General features: G+C 35.6%; 1 protein-coding gene across 10 annotated transcripts in view; it reads right to left on the bottom strand.

Annotated features, from left to right (window-relative positions):
* The window catches only part of ERC2 (ELKS/RAB6-interacting/CAST family member 2), a 556068-nt gene that overhangs the window by 50250 nt on the left and 481363 nt on the right, over positions 1 to 24455 (bottom strand). For 9 of the 10 annotated variants that reach the window (XR_011329694.1, XR_011329696.1, XR_011329695.1 and 6 more), the window contains one exon: positions 11703 to 11893. The exons of the other annotated variant lie outside the window; for it this stretch is intronic. The gene's annotated coding sequence lies outside the window, so the exon portion shown is untranslated. Of the gene's footprint in view, positions 1 to 11702; positions 11894 to 24455 lie in introns of those variants that run through there. 10 annotated transcript variants of the gene reach the window in all.

The following is a 24455-nucleotide window of genomic DNA, read 5'->3' as shown; positions in this document are numbered from 1 at the left end:
AAACAGAAGATTAAAAAAACCTCAGAGACCAAATTACTCTGAAACTTGCCGATGAAAGCAAAGAAAGGAACAGCACAGAAGCATTTTTCTCCATCCATCTGTAATTTTCACATGTGTTTTATAAGTAAAGGGCACATATTTAAGAAATTCCTCTGTGCAGACTATGAGGCTAGGATTATAATAGTCATATCGTACACGTGGCATTCTGAACGCGACTGCCACAAAGGAGCAGATCTGGAGACAGAATGCATAAATACAGGAGATACCAAGGAGATTCAAGGCTAGATGTAATGTCTCGTATGACATACCAGAAATGTATTCAAGAGGTCAGATTCAGCAGACAGGGCCTGGAAGCTTTTTATTTCAGTGGAGTCAAGGAGGGTATGAATGTATAGCGCTGTGTAGTACCTTGCTGTCAGCTGACGAGAATGATTTGGGTAAGACGCCAACTCTTGTTCTTCCATAGGTTCCTGGACAGAATATTCCCAGATAAAAAAAAAGACCTGCAGACATTCTTTTTCTGTTTTGAGATGTATACTCTAAGGTTTTCAGAGATGCAATACACCTCAGGCTTCCATGAGCTTTCTGTAGGGTTTTTGTTTGGGGGCTTCTTGGTTGTACAAGGACAAGGAAAATAAATGTAAAACAATTTAAGATCTGTTTCCTCCTTTCTGTATCTGGTTCTTTTCAAAGTTTTTTTCTAGTCTCATAATATTTGCCTCATGCTCCTTTTCCATCCTGAAGAACCATATCTACTGGAAGAACTTACTTGCTAATATTCTCAATCATTATTTTAAAAAAGCCCTACAGAATTCAAAACAATATGCTTCAACTAGGTACTAATATATTTATTTATGCATTCCTTCATTCTTTTCAAGCAAAATCTGATTTGGCCCTACATCTCTATGCCTCTTAAAGATAAAGAGGGCATTATTAAAAAAAAAAAAAAAAAAAAAAAAGTAGTTGTTTAGGCGTAAGCCAGATGCAGCTTGGTGAATGTGACAACAGTTCTTATTTACACACAACTAAATCAAGGTTGTATTTGCACTATACAGTTTTAGGAGTTTTCTGACATTATGAGTTAAATTGATTCTGTTAATTGTTTAGGTGAGATGAGAAACATTCAGCTTTTTTATTCTATTTTATGCTGAATGATATTAACCTACTGTCTTTGACTGCTGTACCTTTGTTATTCAAGATAAATGCTTTTAGATATTTATACTGAGAATGTGTTCTAAATAAGTTTACTTAACACCACGTTTTTATTCATCAGCAAAGTGCTAGAAGCTCATGATGTAGCCGATAGAACTGTTTGTCTAAAAATCTACAGATCTGCTTAATAGAGAAAGAGACAACAAGGGCAGGAAAGAACAGTTTTTGGTTATCTAGAACTGGATATATTTAAACTAAAAGGTTGTTTAATAGCATCTGAGGCTTTGATTTATTTTACATTGAAGGGATTCTGTCCCACATCAAAGATGTCTGTTGAAGAAAAAGATTCCTTTCCAAAAAAAACCCAACCCTTTGGCTGAACAAATAATTTTCAATTTAGGAGCAGGTGACAGTAAGATATCTCCCAAGGGCCGAGTATTTAGACTTACATGGAACTAAACAACACTGTTATGATGAAAGCTGGACATTCCTCAGTGCTGGGATCTAATGAAAACATCAGTGTTTTACTAAGTTTTGAAACTGACAATTTAACAGTTTTACAAGAACCATTTAACATTTATCATCACTTTCTGCGAGTTACATTTAGACAAGGGAAATAGTTACATAAAGCAAACAATTCTTGCATATAGTAAAAAAATGCACAAACTTCTTAAGATGAATGTGCATTTAAGAATGATGCCTCTTTACAATAAACTGTCAGCAACAATGGGTTCCCATAAACAGGAAATGGTATTATAAAAAGAGGAACAGATTATTGTCATCTCTGACGACAGAAGCTACATACTTTCTTTTTCTCTGACTATGCTCCGTGCAAAGTCCATCAGGTTGAGCACCTGCATGGACCCAATAACAGGATATTGTAAGGTTAGAATGGAACAGTGAAAATTACTGTAACACAACTGTTACAAAACTTCAGTGCCACTGGAGAGCAGTAGGAAAGAGCTGAAGAGGCAGGAAATAGATGACATAACCTGGGAAAGTGGGGTTTTAAGTTTGGGAAAAGAGAGTTTGAAGAGCCTGCAGGTTACTAATGAGGAAAGAGGAAAGAAGGGAAAAGAGGCTGGAGATAGGCTTGAAAATAAGTCAAATGAAGCTGAAAGCCTGGAAGGAATACTGCAGCTGGAAAAGGTTGTAGAGGGAAAGGAGAGCACAGCAGAAGGACTACATGAGAGAATGAAGAGCCACTAGAGGCTATAAGAAAAGAGACATCGAAATGCTGGGTGAAAAACGTTAAAAGAGCTAATCTGGCAAAATACGGATAAGGTGCTTCCTTGAAATGGGTAGCCAAAGCTGAATATGAGGCATATCCATATAAGTGCTGGGATGTTAGTAACTGGAATATTGCAACATTTGTCATTTAGATAATTTCTAGTAATGACATGAGGCACATTGTCTTTGACAGGATTGGTTGGCAGAAGACAAGCTTTAGGTGCTCAAGAAGACAGGTGGAAGACAAATTTGGGGAGATACCACAGTTTGGGATTTCTGAGATGTCAAGAATGTAGAAACGATGAAAGGGACAATATAAACTGATATTCTTGTCTGTCCTATGATGCTTAGAACAGGAAGCTTCTATACTTTAGAACGATGTCTTGCAAATCTTACAGGTACTAAATGACATGAAAATTAGTTAAAACAGATAGAAACAGTTTTAGGAACACATGCTAACTTTTAAATATGCCTTCAACTGCCTATACAAACCATTGCTATAAGAGAAATTGCACATGTCTGTTTTGCAAAACACTATTTCCAGAAGCGAAGCTTGCTCTCATTGAAACACATTTAAATATTTGTGTTCAGATGATGAATTCATTTGCTTGCTCTAAACATTCATTATTTTAGATTCTGCATCTATAAGAAAAACAAATTTGTACAGAGTTTTATCACTATACCATTTTATTAGCACACAGAAAACTGAAACTGTTGGAAATGTGCAATTGTGCCTTATGCAACAAAAGCCTATTTATGAATTATGACTCTATACACAATATGCCTTGGGGATTGTTCCTGTACTAATCAAATACTTTTGCAAATTTGTTGGCCAGGGACTGATAAAGTATTTACCTGCAATAGTTAGGTAAAAGAATGGTACTATCGGGCAAAATATATTTTCACATATACTTTGGATATTTTATTCACTCAGTAGCCAGCTTCCAAAGGTTCCACCAAAATCACATAGCTTAAATATTTGTCCGCAAATAACACTGGCTAAATAACTATGCAACATCTGGTTTCCTTTTCTGTTTGCTATTTGAGCGCTTTTTCTAGTATAATTAATCCTTATAAAATGGAAATAAAGCAAGTTATTGTCTTCTGGAAACTAATGAAGTATATTACAACTACAGACAAAGGGACTGTACTTCATTCTGCACAGCAGAGTTAAGATGTCCACAAGGAGAAAAAGAGCTTATGTTCATATGAAAACGGTACTTGGAGCTCAGAGGTCTAGATTCACTTAACAAATTTAGTAAAAGGAAGTACTTAGAGTAATCACATAGCTGAAGTGGAAAATTTCAGAAGAAGGACAGTTCAAAGAGATGGGAAATAAAAGCATGGGGAGACATGACAGGACACTTCTGTCTTGATTTTCCATGTTGGGGGCTCTGTGCCAACACAGACTGAATTTGTGGGCTGGTACAGACAATCAAAGTGAGGAAGAAAACCCAATGTGTGAAGGGTGCTTCTATGGGAGCTGTGGTAACATACACAAGTATTTGCATTTTCATTAGAGTACTGATCTCAGACCAAAGAAAGGTTTTGCTCTCCCTGTATCTGTCAGTGTGCACAGGAGAACAAAGCCACACTCTTAAGAAATCATCTTTGAATTTAGGATTCATTACTGTAACATTTCAACCAGCAGAGCTTGGAAGAGTAGCTCCAGACAAAGCTGTTTAAAAAACTCTACACCACAAAGCTCTTTATTATGCCTAATTACAGAGGGCAAAACTAACATATCCCAAACCTCCTTTTGTAAATCCCTAAAGTTTTTGCCATTGATTTCCATGAACATAGGTTTAACATAAAAAAGTCAACAATAGCCACTGAATCTTGTGGAAAATACTGTTCTACCCTCCTGTTCCGACAAAATGGAGATTAAACCATTTTATGTTCTCTCACATCTTCTTTTTCTATTTGATAGAAAAACAAAAGAAGAAAGAGAAGCAATACTAAACTTCGCTAAAGCAGTCTTCACCACCGGTCCAGTTCAGGTACTTGGTCTACACATAAATATCAATTAAAATAAAGGGTGGATTTGTCTCCCCTTTAAAATTAATTCTGCGACCTCATCAAATTCAACAAAGGAGATTCATATTGATCAGTTCATTACATCTCTGTAACGCATAATAAAATATTATCTAGTTTCCATTTCTGTTTTGAGGTTTGGTCTGATTTTGCCTTGTAAACCCGAAGTGCTATATTTGTAACTGTCTTTGTTTATAGAAGACACCTTTTATAATCAAAGCTTATTTTATGTTTCAATTATATATTACCCACAAAAGGATCCAGGCTTTACTGAAGGAGCTGGTCGAACCCATTAGCTACCTACACAAGCTACAGTTTGAACCACAGACTCCAAAACATAACAAAGAGCTTGTCTTTTTTCAAGAAAGCCTCCGCATGACTGTGCCTCAGGATGTAAAATGCAGTATCCCTCAGCATTTCAGACTGTACAATATACATGGAAGAAGAGTGAGGAATATACATAGGAGAGTCACACAGACATAACATTGGAAAGCACAAATGCCCACTAGTCATTGTATTAAGTTTAATAAAACTTTATTTTTACAACTCTCTTAACTGTATCTTAAGAACAGGATCTAGACCTGCTGCATACCTAGACCTGTATTGAACTTTACTTGCATGGATCAAATTAAAACCATGAATTTGCATTACCAGTTTGGACTGGCCATAAAGCCAAAATTAATTAAGTACTCTAGGTATGCCACATTGTGCTGCTTCCAAAAATCAGTTTGCTAAAGGAAATCTTCCTGGAGAAAATGTCAGTTGTGTACTTTTCAATATGCTTCATATTCCTGCATTTTTCTGCATCAATTTGTTATGGAACTATCTTTCAGATTATCCCTGCTTTTATTTTGTTTGGTGTTTGTTTAAGTAGAGTCATAAATGTATTTCCATTTCATGCTATTCCCAGTTAGGAATAAAATGACGGTACTTTCAAGAAACAAAATACAGGGAATCTGTTCTGCATTTGTAGGCAGGAGTGAGGCACTTTGAATGGAGAAGAAGAATTAAATTAGCCCCAGATATAGGGGCTGAATACTAGCCATGTGTTTTTGAAGTGAGTATCTGCAAACCCTTTCCTATAGATCCTTTATAGTCTGAATTTTATACATATAAATATAACAATATAGGTATAATCTGGTAAAAAGTTTGCTGCCCTACAGAAAACACAAGCCTATCCAATTTTTAGGCAAAACACTTATTTTTCTCTTCCAAAAGGACCACTGCTATTTGAATAAAATATTGTTACCTTTTCCCACAGCCACCAGTTTAGAATGAAAGCATATTCCATGTTTAAGATTCTATATTTACTTAGTTTAAATATTTGTGAGTGAGATGTATATACAATATTGAATAAAACAGAAACCAGATTCATTCCTTAATGAGTGAGAAAGAATAGACTTCATATGGGGCAAAAAGCAGAAATTGTCACTACTTCTTTAAAGTCAGCAACCACAAGAAATATTAAGTCTTCTCAACTACTGTACAGAATAACAAAACCAAAAGAAAGTGTTATTAGCTTTTCTTCTATATTATCAGATTTTTATGACAAAGGTTAGAATGTTCAAAAATGTGTTTAAATTTATTCAGCTGTTCTCATAGTTTCATGTTTCACTGGGCTGCTACACTGCATTATGTTTCCATATGACTGGATTAAAGCTACCTAACAGGCTGGTTAAGTTATTAGTCCAGCATCTGAATACTTGTTCAGAACCTTCTTCAAGTATTGACAAGCTGCAAAAGTCATACTGAATTTTTTTTAATTTTTTTTTTTTAACAGGATATCGATGGTATTTGTCAGATCAACATTTCTAAAGACTGCTCTTCCTCCAAAGACACTGATAAACTAAAAATGGTGTTAAACCCAGTTGAAGTGGGACTGGACAGCCCAAGGGAGAGGTAATGGGATACAAAGACTTTAACCTTTAGGTCATCAATTTAAATTCAGCTCAAGTTGATCACGACCAACATTCCCACATGATGAATGTTTGTTAGCCTGTGTAAAGAAATAGACACAATAAATATTGGTGGACACATTACCAAGGTAACTGATCCCTTTTGGTAATCTCAGAAGAATACCTACCCACTGACAGGGCACAAAACAATCCTGATTCCTGTAGTTTCGTGGAATCCATCATCGACTGCATATTCCAAAACAATGTCCCAGCCACAATCAAATTACTTACTACAGGTTTTGGAATTTTTTTTTTTTTTTCAGTAGATGCACATTTCAACTAGAAGCATCTTCAACAGTGATCACCCCTGAGTTCACCTTGTCATAATAAATCATAAGGTGCAAAAACAGAGATAGAAAACTATACCGAAAAAATGCCATTAAATTAATTGCTGTTATATCCCAAGTACTACTTCTAGGCAGATTTGGTTGAACGGTTAGAAGTATGGATATAGTAAAAACAGAGAAAAACCTGAGACAGCTGACAGGAATAACCAGAGGCATGGAAAGACAGCTCTATATGGAGTCTGAGATTGAGATTTAGTTTGGAGTCCAGATTAATAAATGTTGCCTGGTATGAAAATATAAAATAATGGTTATTACAGGCATTTCTTCAGAGCCTGGAGGTTATGAATAAAGCTAGGCACAAAGGTTCTTCCCTAGCCTATAAGAATTCTGAAGATTTCAGAAAGGTCTTGTTAGTATTAGGACAAATCCTTTCAGAATTTCCACAAAAGCAGAGATACCCAACCTATTACAGACAATAGTCCAGTGGTAATGACAGTTGCCTTGGATGCATTAGATATTCAACTGGGTTTAAGTCTCTATTCAGCTGGATTCAGAAAAGGAAATTGAACCAAAGTCGCATGTCTTAAAGGATAATGCCCTAACTATTACGCTCTGGGTATTGTAATGCAGATTTCTCTCAAGGTTTCTTGTTGAGCAGTTCCATTTTCAATAAATTAGTTATTTGCTATTTGAAAGTAAAGCTTCCTAAGGGAAGTTTCTTTAAACTACCCTTGATATGAGAGAGGCTTCAGGTTTGATAAAGCAACAATTTCTATCAAAAACTCTGTTAACTTGAAAAATTCCCTAGCAGCTTAAGTATTTCCAAGAGCAAATGCAAATAAGTTTCACACATTTGTAAACAGTCTTTTTTCTTTGTAACAACACTAAAGAGGGGACAGTGAGACCAGGCCATGCAATCTTTTCCTGTTCAAGATAGCAAGTGACTTAAGGTGGGGAATCATTGCTACTAATCATCCATCAAGAAACCTCTCATATAAAACAAAAATATCAAAACACACAATAACATGAAAAATGTTTTCATTTAAACATGATCAAGGGAAAACACAACAGCATTCATATTACTTTTTTTTCTTTTTTGCTAACTGATAATGCAGTTGATGGTTTTTATACTTGGGAGGATAAGGCCTGTAATCTGAACTTTAACTAACATATAAGTCATCTTTACTGTCATTTCTTTTTACCCTTCCTATCTGTAATCTTGAAAATGCTGTTCCCAAATTAAATACTAATTTTCATGTGACTTGAACTGCAAGTCTGTTTTTAATTTCTATAGCTTTTCTTGCATTTGACTGTTACCTGACTCTCTCAAGATACTTATTGATCACGACTTTTAATTATTATAACTGCCTTATGCAAGGCTTCCCAAATTACACCGATTCAAATCTACTAGAATCATGTAGTATAGTTTATCCATAGTTATCCAAAATTTATTCATTCTTGCAGACCTCTACTCACCTCCAAAGTTTACCACTCTATCAATTCACAGCTTTCAAAAATTTTCCCTCCTGTAGAAATGTTTCTGTTTCCTCCGCTCTCCTACTCAGTTTTCCGACTCCAGTTTTCTTTCAGTCCTCTCTATCCTTCTGTTTCATTATGTGGGTTATTACAGTGTTTTTTTAGCTATTTATCCCAAATTCATAACACTGGTATCTAAGCACCCCCTTTAACACACAAACACACACCCACTTCTCTAGAGCAATCAAGTCAACACTGTGCCAAGCAGTTCCCTACACCGGTAGGTCTCCATGCACACAAAATCATTAATATGATGTTGACTTACAATCTTTATCAATTTAACTTCTGTTCACTGTGAAAGGAGAGATAGTGTTAACTTGTGCAAATGGTAGCCGTTCTTTAGACAGATTATGAGACAGTGAAAGTCCTGTGTGTGGAAACATAAATGCTGCCAAATGAACTGCACATAAATCTACTCAGTCAATAACCAGGATATGGATTGCATCCTTCCTACTTCTGCTGATTGCTATCCTACTATATAAAAAGCTCCACTGCAATGAAAATAGACACTAGCGAAGCAGAAAAAGACCTGTCTTTAAAACCAACAGCCTGTCATGAATATAAGTTTCTATTCCCACCTCCACCCCCAATTTACCATATTACAAAGCAGCAATAGTTCACATTTGGATACTAAACTAGGTGACACATCTACTGCCAGCAAAGTAACGTGCAATGAATCATATTATTTCTCCAGTGTTTTAAACAGGTATAAACAATAATAAAAATACTGCTAAGGAAATCCACAGTTCTAATTTTATACTGTCTGTAGCTCTTCAGCCTGAAAATAATTCACAGATGTCATTTTCAAAATTAGAATTTCTATTAAAAAGAAAACCAAACTCATCCTATTTGATCTTAGACATTTGACTTACCAGAATAGTTCCATTGAGGCAGATAAATGCATTTGCATGAATAAAGACCTGCACTGCAGCACTTAATAAAAACATACACACTGAAAAAAATAAAATGATAGCCTAGGAATTAAGTCAGAAATTTTGACAAACATTTGTTTTATAACTGCAATGCAGTTAATTTAGTTGACTGTCCCTGAGTTCAGATCTAATGCACAGTGCTCTACATTAATGCCTGAAAAGCATTAACACATTTAAAGCAATTTCACTTTTTAGAGCTTCAGTATGCACCGTGTCTATGGTTCGTAACTGTCAATGCACTTTTGAACCAGAAATTCTCCCTATCATCTTGTTGAATTATAACACATTCTTTTACAGTTAGCTTATGTTTGAAAAACAGGTTCATAAAATCCCTCAGTTCTACATCCAAAGGAGCTCTTCAATTAAAATAAACTAATTACGCACCTAAAAATATGGGAATTAAAAAGAGGACATGTGGAGAATTTAGGCACCTCCAGCCAAAATGGTGATCCTCAAGGCCTCTATCTCGTCCTGGAGATGTCTGTTCTCTGAAGACAATACAGTTTTCGATGGTGCGACAGGCCAGACACAGGAGCTGCATCTCTGTGCATGGCCAGAGCTTACCTGCCCTGCCAGGACCGACCACCTCAGTGCACAGCTTACATCTAGCCTGCTTGGGAGCTAGAAATGAAGCCCACCCCTGCATGGATGGTCTGAGGAGGTTGATCCGACAGGTGTTCTCAAAGCCAGCCTAATAAACACCAACCAGGTGGGTTTCCTACAAAATCCTTCAGGTGCTGTTTCTTTCTAAAATGGTACATGAACAGCAGTCACCCCTAGCCTAGCAGCAGGGCTACTCTTCCCAGAAGCAAAATCCCCAGGTCCAATTCCCTTTTCAGTCTAGAAGTCAAAGCAATGTCTTTTAGCAGCATGTTCTAACCAACAGGCTACTGGCTGCATTAAATGCTGGGACGAGGAAAGGGATATATTAAAGCTCTCCTATTGAAGCTGTATCATTGTACAGAAAATAATTCAAGATTCATTGGGCCAGAGAAAGAACACAAGAGGGAGCAAGAGTCTGTAGCCTAGTGATTTGGGCGCTCAGCTGGAAAAAGGAGTCCTGGGTTCCTGGCCTTTGCTCCATAGAAGGTTCATGCAATTTATTTAACAGCCTTTCCATAATGTAAGTCTTAGCTTGAATCTGGCTACATTTTCCTTCTTGATCCAAGTCTATAAATAACATTTTGTGTAATCACATTTATCAGTTTGATTTTCACAAACATCAACATGTCTTTTGTATCCTTTTAATGCTAAATTTTAAATACAGAACATTAGTAAAACTGAGATGTACCAAAACCCTAAAGCTTATTTCATATTAATTTGTTCTTTATAAGTATATAAAATACAAGAACTTACTTGAGAGCAGGTTAAAAATAATAGTAAAATCCAAATACATTTATTTATATGTGTCATTAATGCTGCTTTGAATTACTAATTTGGAATTTTTTTTTTTCATCTCTTCCTTCTGAGGATGTGGTAAGATTTTCAAGAAGTTATAACAATAGTAATAGACTTCTAATATCTTAATTCTGCTCAGCTTCAGTTTCTGATTCTCACTTAATAGTATTTTCATTTGCTGGTTCTCATTCCCTAGCACAACAGTGCAATGTCATGCAGGCAACTGTTTAAATCCAAGCAAGTTTACCCTGAAATTCCCACTCCAACAATTTCATGGACATATTTCTGGTTTTGCTAAACATTCTTTTTATAATAGCTTCATTTTGGGCCTAAGCCTACATAACAGGGTCCCTTTAAATAATATTCCATGCCTTGAAACATATTACAAAAACTGTTATATCAAGGCGAGTTATGCAACAGCTCTCTATGGTTTTAGCATATTTACTCTGTCACGCCATATGTGAGACTGCAGCCTCCACAACAAAACCTTTACACACTGAAGTCATTATCTCTGTGAAGTCTGCAACTGGCATTTAAAACTTATTGATGGCCTGGGTATTGGTGGCTCAGTAGGCAGCACTCTTGCCGGAGGCCCAGAAGGTCAGAGGTTCACATTCTGCTCAAAGAACAAGTTGGACATATTCCAGGATTGTGTGTGGGCTGTGCTAGACTCCTAAAGGGGCAGTCCTTAGGACAGTAAGTGAAACCTTGTCTGTTTTGTGGATATCAAACTCCTCATGGAAATGGAAGAGGAAGAGTAAGAAGCAAGTTTAACTTGCCTGAAGCAAGCAAATGAAAATGAGCCTACTTGCTGAGGACCTGGATTTAGTTGCGTGGGCTAAATACAGACTAGTACAACTACAGTACACTGGACAGTTTTAAACAAGCCATTTTGGTCTTTGTGGTCAGCATGGGTTTGAGATACAGGTACAGACTGCCAGGCATGCTCAGGATTAGCTAACTTCCTTCATAGCAGAATGACTTTGGATTCAATTTCACACCACAGAACTATGAAAAATGCGTACGTAGTTTCAGTAAGTGAGGAGTCTAAACAAAAATGCCTTAATGCTGGTAAAACTTCAGAGCATACTATATAATTACTGAAAAAAAATCTTCAGCCAAATATCCAAGTCAATACTAGCAACATATATAGAGAATAATATAAATGGAGATTCAACCTGCTCTGGTGTTAAACTTTGATACTTGAATATCCCAGATGTCTCCCTCCTCCTCTTCTTCTTTATAGACTGGTAAAGATGGATCTCTTGAAGGAACTGGGGATCACACTCTAGGCAAAGGTTGGACAGGTGATCAATGTACAGCATGAGATTTTGCCGTGGCTATGTGCCTCCAACAGTGACTGGATCATCTGGTTTAGAAAAACAATTCAAAATTGTAATATTTTCTAAAGAACTTATTTAGGGAAAAATTAGCAAAAGGGAGAACAAATGATTTTTATAACATGGAATGAATCACAGAACTTCCCATAATTACATAGTTCATTTAAAAAATTCATTTATTCCTTACTTAACGTTTAGTTCATTAACTTTTTCATTAGAAGCCAGCCTTTAGAGGATTGTATCCCATTTCCATTGGCAGAATGCGTTCAATAGTTACTGAGGAGATACGAAGTTATTCTTTTAAGTTTCAATTTCTTTTTTTTGTGTCTAACACCATCATACAAAGTGCCAAGGCCAGGCCTGGCCCATTATTTAAACAGGCTTTGGAGCAAGCCAGTATTTATTAGCCAAACGGGATTCTACTCTGTAGTGCACTTCAGGGAGGTATGCACAGAGGTTAATGTTTGTTAATGAAGATTCATCTCCCAACACTCCCTTCATTGTCAATAGACTGAAAGAGCATTTTCTAAAGGACCATTCAGAGAACCTAAAGTGGGACTTTTTTCTTCTAGCCTTTAGGAACACCATCTTTTATCTACCTATCTTGTACAAAGTGCTTTTTTTTTCTTTTTTTTTTTTTACCATCATGGAAAAACAAATAATGCCTTCCTTCCCAGAAATATCCATTAGTATAATGGACCTTTAGGTTTAAGTTTGGTGAAATCAACCTTTATTTAAGCAACAGTGTTTACACACAGTAAAAGAGATCATGAATTACAAGCATCGTGACATCTTTAGGCTATCACACAATTAATGTGTAAGCAATGAGCTTCTTAAACAAAAGTTAATGATGGCATTATTTCTAGTTTAGAAACAGAGGAACTCATAACATAATCCCAGTGCAAATTTGCAAAGAATTATGAGTTCATTTTGTCACTAAAATATGGAAAGAAGCTGTCTCAAGGAACGAAGGATGTCCTCTTAACCTGTGACAACAAATTTGTTTGGTTTTTCTCTTCTCAGTAAGAAAGCAATTAGGGTTTTTTCCAATAAAAATATCCTTGTCCATATATAAACACTCCTGGTAATCATGTAATTACCTTTCCCAATCAGATTAAATTGCTGTCAGTTGAGTTCCCACTGTTGATTAACTTTCGTGTACTCTAAACCTAAATGAAGTCTTTGGTAAAGTCACTTAGACATTTACAAAGGTGTCTCTATGATTCCAAAAAGTATAACAGCAATATATTATTTTCTATAATCATCAAATATCCAAGGTCAAGGACAGATCACAGTGGACCCCTTTTTTAAAACCCAAAGAAACACAGAATTAAACTATGTTGCTTATTTTTGTGTTTCTTGCCATGACTTCTAAATGTAATAGTAACCTTTGACCCCCACACATTAAACACCATAATTATGTAATTAAAACTAATTATGCAATTTAACATACATATTTTTGTCCTACAAGAGGCAGGTCAATTACCTCACTCATTGACCTTGGAAGCTTTCACAGTTTAAACAAAACAATGAGGCTTTCAATTAATTTTAAAATACAAACAGAGAAGGAGCAGCAGAACCACAAGTCTTCAAGCTGACATTGCATAGATGGATCATTTACAAATCTCTTAATTTTGTATTACATAAAATAAATCCCTTGATAAAAACTTCTAAATGTCTTTCTTATAAGTTTCTATCATTAGACATGTTAACACATTTGTGAACAAATAATACATACACATTACTTGCCAAATGCAAGGAAGAAAGGCCAGATAATACTTTTTCTTTGTCCCACTTCTTCAGTATGGTTTCCTTTGCTTCCTCCTATAATTCTCTACCTCTCTCCCTGTTCCACCTTCACTTTCTGAAATCTTTTTCTTTCCCTTTTTTCTTCGTTAACTTCTCTGTTCCATTCCTAGCTGTAAAACTTGATAGCAATTTATATATATTATCACACGGCTGTAGCCGTTGTCTTTTCCAGTTTCCACTTGCATCCCTAACCCCATTCACAAGATGGTGTTTCTCACCAGGTCCTGGCACCAGTGGCTCCTGCCAATGATAATCCAGCACACTGAGGGAACTCTGGACTGCAGAAAGCTACAGCTAAAACAAACATGGTACTTGCTCTAAAAACATTCTAAATTCTCCTGTGCAGGAAGTTTGGTACAAGTGAGAGACACTTCATGGAATTATTGAAATACGTTTCACCTGGATAATGTCTTTATTCTCTTTATAAACTTAGGTAAGCTATATATACTGCACTGAAAAATTTTAAAATTGTACAACAGAGACTCATGCAATATTACATTGCATCCAAGGAACTTATTTCTTTTCATAGAGTGAAGTTAGCATCATAATTCACATTTTTATTTTTCAGTAAACTAAAACCCATTCACTAAAGAACAAATCTTAAAGAAAGCATAAGCCTGGGAGCTCTACATTTAAAAGGACCATGTCTGCGATCCTGTTTTTTTCAATTGCTATCTCAGCCACAAATAGTTCTGCTGAAGTTAACAGGCTTCGCTGTGAAGTAAAGTGACACACAATGTATATATAGGTATACCAATCAAGCTTTAAGTTGTTTTCTCTAAATCTTGTTTTATGTGGCAATCAGAAAATAGCTACTGGCAAAACACATATGCAAATCTTTGCTGACTTCTTGAAAGTAAGGCAAAAATATCTACAGCGCACTTTGTGTTTTGGCGTCATTTCTAACACCATTTTTGGAGTCCTTTTGGTTCTCTGCTTTAATTAGGCCTGACTTGCACAAGGAGCTCGAAAAAATATCAGTAAACTTTTGATGTAATGGAAACAAGGAGCACTGAACTCTGAATGAGGAGTTACAACAGGAAAGAAACAATTTAAGATGGTAGCAGGCCTTACTGCAACATTAAACCTCAAATTGGATCTGATTTATATAAAGTAAACCAATATATTGAAATTGTGCCCCTAACTTCTGGACAATAGTTTGAAGGAAAATAATATAGTGCACGTGTAGAAATTCTATCCAAGGGAGCAGAGATTATTCCTTATATCCTCATTTAAGAAAAAGGTTCCTTCTGTTTTGAACAGAGCATTAAAATTCTAATTCAGCTCATAGAGCATCCCAAACAGAGCAGCAAAAGAATGTGTGAAGGAGTCCAAATATGGTGCTCTTGAAACAGAGTGGATTAGAGGAATTGGGACAGAATCCTACAAGTGGCTAAATAGCAGCAGGAGATCAGCTTCACAAACAGCAGGATGCTGTTCTTTCCAGACGTGAGTGACATAATACAGGCAAAACAATCAAGATTTTAGCTGATAAATGTATGCATTAGGAAAAGGCCTTGCTGTAGAACTTTCATACTCAACAAATGTTTAGGTAAATTCTGTAGACCTAATTTACACTGGAGAGCATTTTGTCTTACATGAACATGTCATGTTAATCATGTAAAACAGAATCCTTTATAACATAAAGACAATATTTTTTAAAAGCCTAAATGCAGAAAACACAAGAGTATTTGCTTAATGGTTCCGTAAATGGATAAAGTCAAAAGCTTTCGTAGTTTGACACAGCTTCAATTCTGTCCTAAGCAATTCTATGTATATTAGGTTAAATATACATCAAAATATTGGCTCAAAATATCTAGGATATCTAGAATGAATAAGTAACAGAATCTATGTAACCCTATTGATTATTCATAAATTCCGTACTATAGCAGTAGTATTAGAGAAGTTTTAACATTCTGAAGGGAACAGTTGCATTTGTAGAGAGACATACTGAGATATCAAAATAAGATGCACTTAATGAAAAAAAGGATCAATAGATCGTTTTGATTTCTAAATTTGATGGGATTTTATAACATCCCACTTTCATTCTAAACATCTGTTTTCACTCACACTATTTTCAAAATATATTTTAAAAGGCTGAGATTCCACTTACTTTCCATCTTACACTATGAGCAACCAGAAGAAAATTTATTCAGTTGCTTCTTAGCTAGGGAAGTTCAAAACATCATGTGTAAAACATTCATCTGTCTTCCCCAAATTCTTCCCTGCCCTCCACAAAATATCCTTTTGGACTAATTACTTTAGTTAAATTTGAAATAAATTATAATTCTTAGGTCAAGAACAGATTCCAGCCTGGAGTAGAGGCCACACTTCCCCTCGACTCTTAGAATGTTGTGAGACAATAATTTCTGAGAGGTGGGGTAACTGCAGGAGGCCTGGTAGAGAGCTAAAGAACATTGGAGCACACCACAGGTCCATCCACCGCAGCATCCTCTCTCCTGCGGTGGCTCCCGGTATAGTCTCCCAGCTTAAGCAACCTTCACAGCACAGATTTTATGCATTGCAAAGAGTATCTCAGCATTTAATACCCTCTGATGGATTTCCTGCTCCCGCCCCAATGAATTAATCAAATCTCTTTTGGAACCAGTAAAAACTTTGGTACTCACAGCATCATGTAGCAAGCGGTTCCACAGAAGAATTGCAGTTTATAGGAAGAAATACCCCATCCTTCCCCTCCCTCCCACTGCTAATTTTATTTGATACTCAGATTAATCATAATACGAGGGATAGTAAGTAGCTGTTTTGAATTCATTTCTTTATCAGGGATGGCTTTATACTTTCTGGAAACTCACAGGCATTTGGTTAAACCTTATTAGTTCTCCAGTTATCAATTATCCAGTTGACCGTTTTAATTCAGAAATCAGTTTAAGAGGCAGTTGTGCCTTTGAGAGCATGAACTATAGTGATCAAGGAAGCAGGACAGAGAAAAGGCCAAGCAGAAACACAAAGGCACAGAGTTCCCCTGCCATGGCTTCAGCAACCACGTAAGAACATCATGACATTTGCAGAAGACACCTGAAGACTGTATTCCCTGAGCCCTTTCTCAGCACATGACCAGAAGTTCACCTATCATCTGATCACAAAACAGGCATTTCACATCACATGATTGAGGGAACATGACAGATGATGTCTGTATTTTGAAAATTTGATGGACATGTAAACAGATCTACAGTCATTTCTTCTGGAGAAAGACCAGATTAGAGAGCAGACCAAGTTCTTGCTAGCTGGCTCCAGTCTATGGATCTTGTCACAAGCTGGCCATCTGTGATGTTAATGTGTATGATTTCTGGAGATCTTTCATAAAACTGTACGATCAGGAATTGCCAAGGATTTAGAGATAGCCATAGTATTCAGCAGTTCTAGCTCTAGCCCCCTGCTCAGCTGAAAAACAACTAGACGATGCTGCTTTTCTATTACCTGCAGCACTGTGCAGTTATTGAAATATGTAGTCATCTTGTTCTCATCACCACAGGGAGTGTGACTTATTTACATGTACGGATGTATTGCACATTTATAGCATGTTTGGTACAGAGCAGAGCAGCTCTGTAAAAGCTGATTAAGACATTATGCTGAACTAAAAATTGGATGCTTTGTGAATATCTGTGTTTTGGCCTTTCCCCAAATGTCTTCCCCCCACAAAGTGAGAGAGGACAGCTGGAGTAGACTAACTTTCTGTTTTTTTCTTTCCTTTTGAAGGTATTACTCACATGTTATTACATTTACATAAAGGATCTTTATTCTTTCCCATATATAGTAATTGCACTCCAGTATGTGAACGTTGTATAGCCACCCCCCCACCCCCCCAAATACAAAATAGAATTATCCTCACTGTCATTCAAGCTTTTTTTGTTCCCCATTACAAAGAATTGATGCAAATCTATTTTTGTTTGGTCTGTTTTATGCTGACAGCAATTAATTCTAAAGCCTACAGCATAAAGACATACAAGTATCACATATGTTTTTAATCTACAAGCAAGTTATCCAATTATTTTAGGTAAACTTTATGATCACAACCATTCTTACCAACTCTGATATGATAGGTTATTTTCTTCTTAATGGCTTAAGACTCATATACACTGCTATGGGGAATATACTCTTGAACATTCCTCATGTTTTACCTCCTGATCTTGAAATAATAATAATATAATCAATGAGCACATTTTGTTTATACTTATTAGTAAAAAGACACTAAAAGCATGCTGGGAAATAATATTCCATGCCTTAGGACTCAAACAAGTTCTCTTTATAAATAGAGCTTGTGTAAATCACAGACAAAGTTGACAAATTTCATGGATTAGTCATGGTGAAAATATCAGATTTCATGGTTTAAAACAGATTAATAGGAAAATCATATTAGAATCCCGATTATCCAAATTCTGCATGTTGTTGAAGAATGAAATGAAAAATAGTGATAGTTCCAGAGTCCACTCACTTATTTACACTTGCACTGAGTCACATATAGAGCATAAATCTTCCTCATCAACAGTCTTGTGACACCTCTGAAATCTATATTTAACTACATTAGGGAAGACACACTAGAACCAGAATGACAGGAATTATAGAGACTATAGTACATTCAAGCTATTTCAATGCATTTTTCCAAAACTTATCAACTTATCCTAACATGAAATGACTTTGTCACCTTCCAGAAAAACTTTAACTTAAGGAAGAAACAGGCTTTGAAATGAAAGCTGCTATTTTCACAATTATTTCTATTTGGTGCATTTCATTAAAAACTAGGGAAAGAAGCTCCTAAAGAAGTTCCACTTTAACAGAAAATCTCAGTCTTCTGATAAAAATATAACATTCATAGCAGTGAAAAACAACATTTGGAGTTAAGAGAAACTATCAGTTTTCATGTAAAACTTCATGGCTTTTAAGTCTTTCATGATGATGTAATTTAAAGTGAGGCCTTATTTAAAAGAGAGGTTACATATAACCATGTGATTCAAAGAGACTTGTTGACTATATAACTATTTGGCTTGATGCCTACATCTCTTCTACTTAGTTGTATAGACCACTTGTCATCTTTGCATATGAAGACAGCCAATTTGTCAGACATTTGCTTTAATTCTTTTTCTTTGTCTTCTTTTCAATAGCCTTCATATACATCCTGGTCATCAATATCATATATCTGACTGGAGGATGGAAATTCATTTGTGTCTCCGTCTTATTTCCTTTGCATGCAATCCTCCTGGGTCTTATAGGATGTACTTAATAAGAACCACATTATTCTGCTAAAGGAAGTCCTTGAGCAGACTTTGAGAAGCAGTATGGCAAATTAGTTTCAGAACGTGGAAGGTCAGGTTGGAAATAAAAAGCTGCAGTTATCTGCAGTATTTTCTGCAGTTCAGAAAGTAAGAAAAAGAGGTCTAACTTTCAAACAAGGATTTGTTTGATGTTTTTCATTTAGGAAGCTGGATTAACTTATCCACAAACAATAATGTGTTGGACCTTAGCTGAAATTAATTAAAATTAGTTTTTAGTTAAATATACATTTTTAATATACAAGCAGTCTCACTTCTTTTCCAACTGTATTTAAACACTTCTGTTTCCACGAATTTAGAACATTTTTTGCAACAATTCTCTACCATTCAAATATTCAAATTGTAAAGTGTGTTTGAGTTTGAACATAAATAACCTTTTAGATGGTTGGCAATGCCAGGTTTACAGCTGTCCTTGCAATCTTAATTCTGCCCCCTGGTGTCTATAAACTATGGTTATTTTCTAACTAATGATCACACATTATTTTTCACTCTAGGATCTCAGTGTCATTCTGTTCACAGGCTAAATGTTTCTTACAGAGTGAAGTTGCCTTTCAATACTAACGAAGTTTTGAAACTATGCTACTATTTGCTTCTTGGGCTTCTCTGTGCTGCTCATCACCATATCTGGCTATCTCTAGAACACTAACAAACTCCTTTCTGCATCTTCTTTGTGATATGAAAAGAGCATTATTATCTGTGTGGGAAAAGATGGTGCACAGACACTGGGCACAGTTTCAAAAGTCTTTGTTTGTTGCAGATGTCTCGGTCATTTGCTCTAATGCATTAGGCTTGTGTAAAGTTCTTCAGTTTTTATAGTTCTTTTCATTTTTGAAACAGTTGTATAGACTTTAACATGTTATATTTGACACATCTCTATAAAATAAAATTGTACATTTTATTTTCCTCATTTTGCAGATGTTAAAAAGTGACTTTTGCCTAGGCAGCCCAGAGAACTGTTAGAAATGGCCTAAAACTCAGAAACACTCCTGGTGCTTCAGCACTGGTTTTGATCCTGACGACCAGATACTTTTACTACCATAATGGAGGTGTTTTCATTGCTCTGAGGTACTGTGAATGCTCTATACGTATACATCTGAGACCACTCATGACCGAAATAAATAGAAGTTCACACAATACCTGTATTTTGGCCTACACAATTTGTTAGCACATACGAAATCTGTAGCAAGAGAGTGGATAGGGCTAAGTTGACCAATAACACTATTGTTTGTCTCTCCCACAGTCACTGTCCCATTTAATATGCAACTCAAGAATGTATTTACAGTAATAGATAGCAAGCATGGAACAGCAGTGAGGTGCTATAGAAAAGGTAGTAAATGGCTGTATAACTGAAAAGCACTGTAACATGTACAAAAAGGGCACCAAAATAAAAATTATACGAGCTACTTTAAATCTGGCTCTTCCTAACCTCCAGACTTTTGATTTACACTGTAATGTCCATTTAACAAAGCCATTTTGTTGACTTGCAACATATATTTGCTGCGTTAAAAGACAAAAGTTACAGACAACTTTAATGATGGCTTGTCAGTATCAGAAACAAAGTTTTAAGCTCTTAACAGTGACAACTGAAGTACAGATACACACCATTTAAAATAAACCTGTGGTTATTGCTGATCACTTCCAATTATAGTGTTGTGCATGGAAAGAAAAAGCTGCTAGCTTATATACCTGAGCAAATTAAAGCATTTTGGTTTGCTTTGTTTATTGTTAAGACACACTGGAACATAAATCCATCATTTACTCTCTGAACAAAATCTGAGGGTCCTCTCTGGAGTGGCCATGCAAACTAAAAAATAGTGAAACTAGGGCTTTTGGTTCTTTAAACCTACCAGCTTTTCTTCCTATTTTGAAATGGATCTGATCCCAAAATCAGCTGGACTTATAAGGAGCTTTTTTGTTGATTTCACAGTTAGGTGACATACAACCTAGAGGAGTTTGAGCAATGCATATGGTCAGGTTAAAAATATCAGATCTACTCTTTGTTTTTACCATCTGGTTTTCAATCGCACAGACCTCAATGGATTTCTCATTATCTGTTCTAACATCAGTAAATTAGAATCAGCTACAAAATTTAATTAAATAGATTTCTTTGTAGAAGCAATGAATGCATCATTAAGACCCAATAATAGTCTCAGTCAAGTCTATCAAAACCCTCCCATTTTATTTGGCAAGAGCAGACTAAAACTGAAATACTATGAAAATTCCAATTTACTCTCCAGTAGTGAGCTTATGTGATTTGTATCTGTATTTCATTCTCCTCAGTGATAAAAAATTACTGTAATCAATTTTTGGTTCTTAACATTTTGGGGTGCAAGAACTGCAAAAGACATGTTTGATTTTCTATTGATACTGAAATGAGAACCCCCCCCTACAATATTTGCTTTACAATTCTTTAAAAAAAAGGAATACAAATTTTAGACTAAATTTAGTCAAAACTTTGACATAATAATCTCTGCCCCACCTTCTCATATACTGAAAGAAGGAATCCATGTTTGTAAAGTGTTTTAATGACCTCAGATGAAAATTACAGAAATGCAAAGCAAGTATAATTGTTATTATGATGAAAACGTCTAGTTCTACTCACTATGTTCATTGCCTTAAGTAACACAGTGGGTAGCCTGTTATTACTAAAGGAATAAACTTTTTCATCAAACACGCTTTATAAAAATATTTCCCTGGAAATGTAACACAGCATGTAGCAAGACTACTACAATTTTCCATCAACTATGAGTACATGCAGCATAGGTACAGTATTTAGATAATTTTACTCAAGCTTTTTGGCAATAGTTCCTCTCAAGGAAACCTACATTAACCTGAAATTTAGAGTCTGTTATCCCCAGGCCAGCTTCACTGGAATTTTTAATATGGCACTGTCTATTCAACAGTTGTGTGTAAAATGCCAATAAACTGGCCAGAAAAGAGCTGAAGGGCTAATTGCCTTTTAACTCCACTGTGATGATAAAGTCACGTAGAAAGAAAGGAAAAACTCCCACTGCTTTAACAAGTTTATCTGACTGCCACTTTAACATTCTCTGTCTGCATGCACTTTAGTGCATTCACCAATAAAAGGATAAAAGCATTCAAAATCCTATACCCTCAATAACTAAGAAAGTCCAGATTCAAAACGTCTGCTCTGCTGGAATCAGCCCATTAGGTCAGCTAGCTTTTTGCGTGGTATTTGATTTCAACTATACAGTATATACCACGAAAAATTTTCCTTTTGATGCAAAAGATTATAAATCCTTAGGAAACTGGAGTGAGAGAAGAAAAGAAAGGATACCATTTTGAAATAATAATAAAAAGCAGAAACTGCTTCTCAGAGATGAAGGGTGAAATAGAGCCAATCAAGTCAGTGGTGAAATTCCCATTGACTTTAATAGGTCAAGGATTTAATCTCAAAATAACATGCAATATGGGAAAATATAGCATCATTTAATTTTTAATGCTGGATTAACATATAATTTCAATTTTCAATTTTTCTCTGTTCCTTCAACCACATTTTATATCCTTCTCTGCTTCCCTCTTCAAAAATCCAGTTTTATAAATACAGGATTTTTCATCTGATTGTGAATGAGATTTTCTACCTAACTCTGGGTTTCTGCACTTTTTGCATAGTGTTATTTCTTATTAATCCGTAATTAAAAGTAGGCAAACAATGTCAGTTATAGAAGTCAATATTAATAGACAAAAGGCGTATTTGCCTTTGCCAGCTGAGTAATAACTATTCTTGTCCTACTTGATTCCACAAAATGAGATGGTTACTAAAAGACATTTCACAGAATCATTGAAAGGAAGAAACTAGTGGTCACTTAATCTTTTGCTAGACCTGTATTTTCACTTTGTCCAGAGAAAGAACACAGTCAGCTCTGATACTGAATTGACCTGTTCCACTTAATAAAATAAAAGCAGCAGTAGAGGCACTGTGATTGCCAGCTGCAAACCACCAAGTGTTGTTTTTCTATTAAAAATCTCTTCCATGTTTTTCTTATTGTAACCTGGAAAGAGTACAAAATCTGAAATCCAAAGGAATTTCTATAGAAAAGAATACTGTTAACACCAAAAGTTCCTCAAGTACTCACCAAAGCAAATGTTATATCATATTACAGTAAAATTTAAAAGCAGAAGTTCAAACTAAAAATGAAGTGTCCTTCAAACCAGACTTATGTGCATCAGAGCCTATGCATTAATGCACTTATTTCCATACAGTTCTGCATTTCCCTTCTCCATCACTTCATAATTTGTTCCAGATTTTGTTATTTCTTTCACATTTGAAGGTACATTGTTCCACATTTGGGTGATGAAAGACTGAACTGGATGGAAGTACAGTGAAATGTTAGAGGGCGAATGAAAACAAAAATGAAGTTAAATTTTCAATTTATAAGGTAGTAACAAAACTAAAGAAAATTTAGTGTTCAGGGAGACACAGAATGTTCATGGTCACAGTACAAAATAAACAACTTTGCTATCCTTCCAAATGTAAAATGCCAAAACCTAAGGGAAGTAATGAATTTATCCACAACAATACACTACTTTTAGGTTGTCACTGCAGTTCAGGGGTATTCTTAAAGCTTAGATCTTTGTTACTAGATTAGAAGGCAGAGTAAACCAAAAGATCAAGCTAATCTAGGATAAACTTCTTTTCCACAGTTCAAAGGCATTGGCCTTTCCACAGGTTCAATTGCAGGTTTCTTTGAAGATGTGCCCTAAAGTTCATTAAAGAAATTTCACTGACTTGAACTGATTTCAACATTAAAAGATAATGCAAGAGCTTCATTGCCAGAAAGAACCTGACAGACTGACTTTGAAGCTTTTTTAGGTGGTATTAGATTTTTTTTTTTATTCCTCCACTAAAAGCCTTCTTTATTTAAACAGATCTTTATGTTTAAGTCCTTAAGAAAACTTAAAAAATTAAATGAAAAAAACTTTGAAAACACAGATTTAAAAAAAAACAACAAAAAAACTCAGTGAAAAAATCATTAGGTAATTCTTTCTACAGAATTCAAACTCAGCATCACTAATTTTTTCCCCCTCATTGACTGTCCTTAATATTTCCAGGTGGTAGTGCACAGAGTGAACCGTCACTTATTGCTTACACAGCATCTAATCTGTGCCTGGAGCTTTGCAAAGAAATATAATGGCAAGAACAAGTGCAGTCTTTAACGATGTAAGATTTACACAGTTGTACATAGTCTTATCTTAATAATAGGTGCTCCACAGCCTATGTCAATAGTAATGTGAAGAGGAAAACACTGTTTTTATTAATAAAGTAGCTGAAGGGTAGGCTCTGCCTAGAGAACAGGACCGCACATGCTTTCAAGATTTGTTATGAAATAGCTTGCAATGTATTACAAGTATAGACCTTTTTTTAGTACATAATGCTGCACTGATGACATGAAAAAAATTAGCACACAGAAAATTTCCCAAAACAAGGGGAAGCATATCAGCATCAGTTTTCAGAATAACCAGGCACCCTCTA

Source organism: Haliaeetus albicilla, chromosome 24, assembly GCF_947461875.1.
Source record: "Haliaeetus albicilla chromosome 24, bHalAlb1.1, whole genome shotgun sequence".
NCBI classification, from domain to species: Eukaryota; Metazoa; Chordata; class Aves; order Accipitriformes; family Accipitridae; genus Haliaeetus; species Haliaeetus albicilla.
This window is presented reverse-complemented; position numbering and strand designations above follow the sequence as displayed.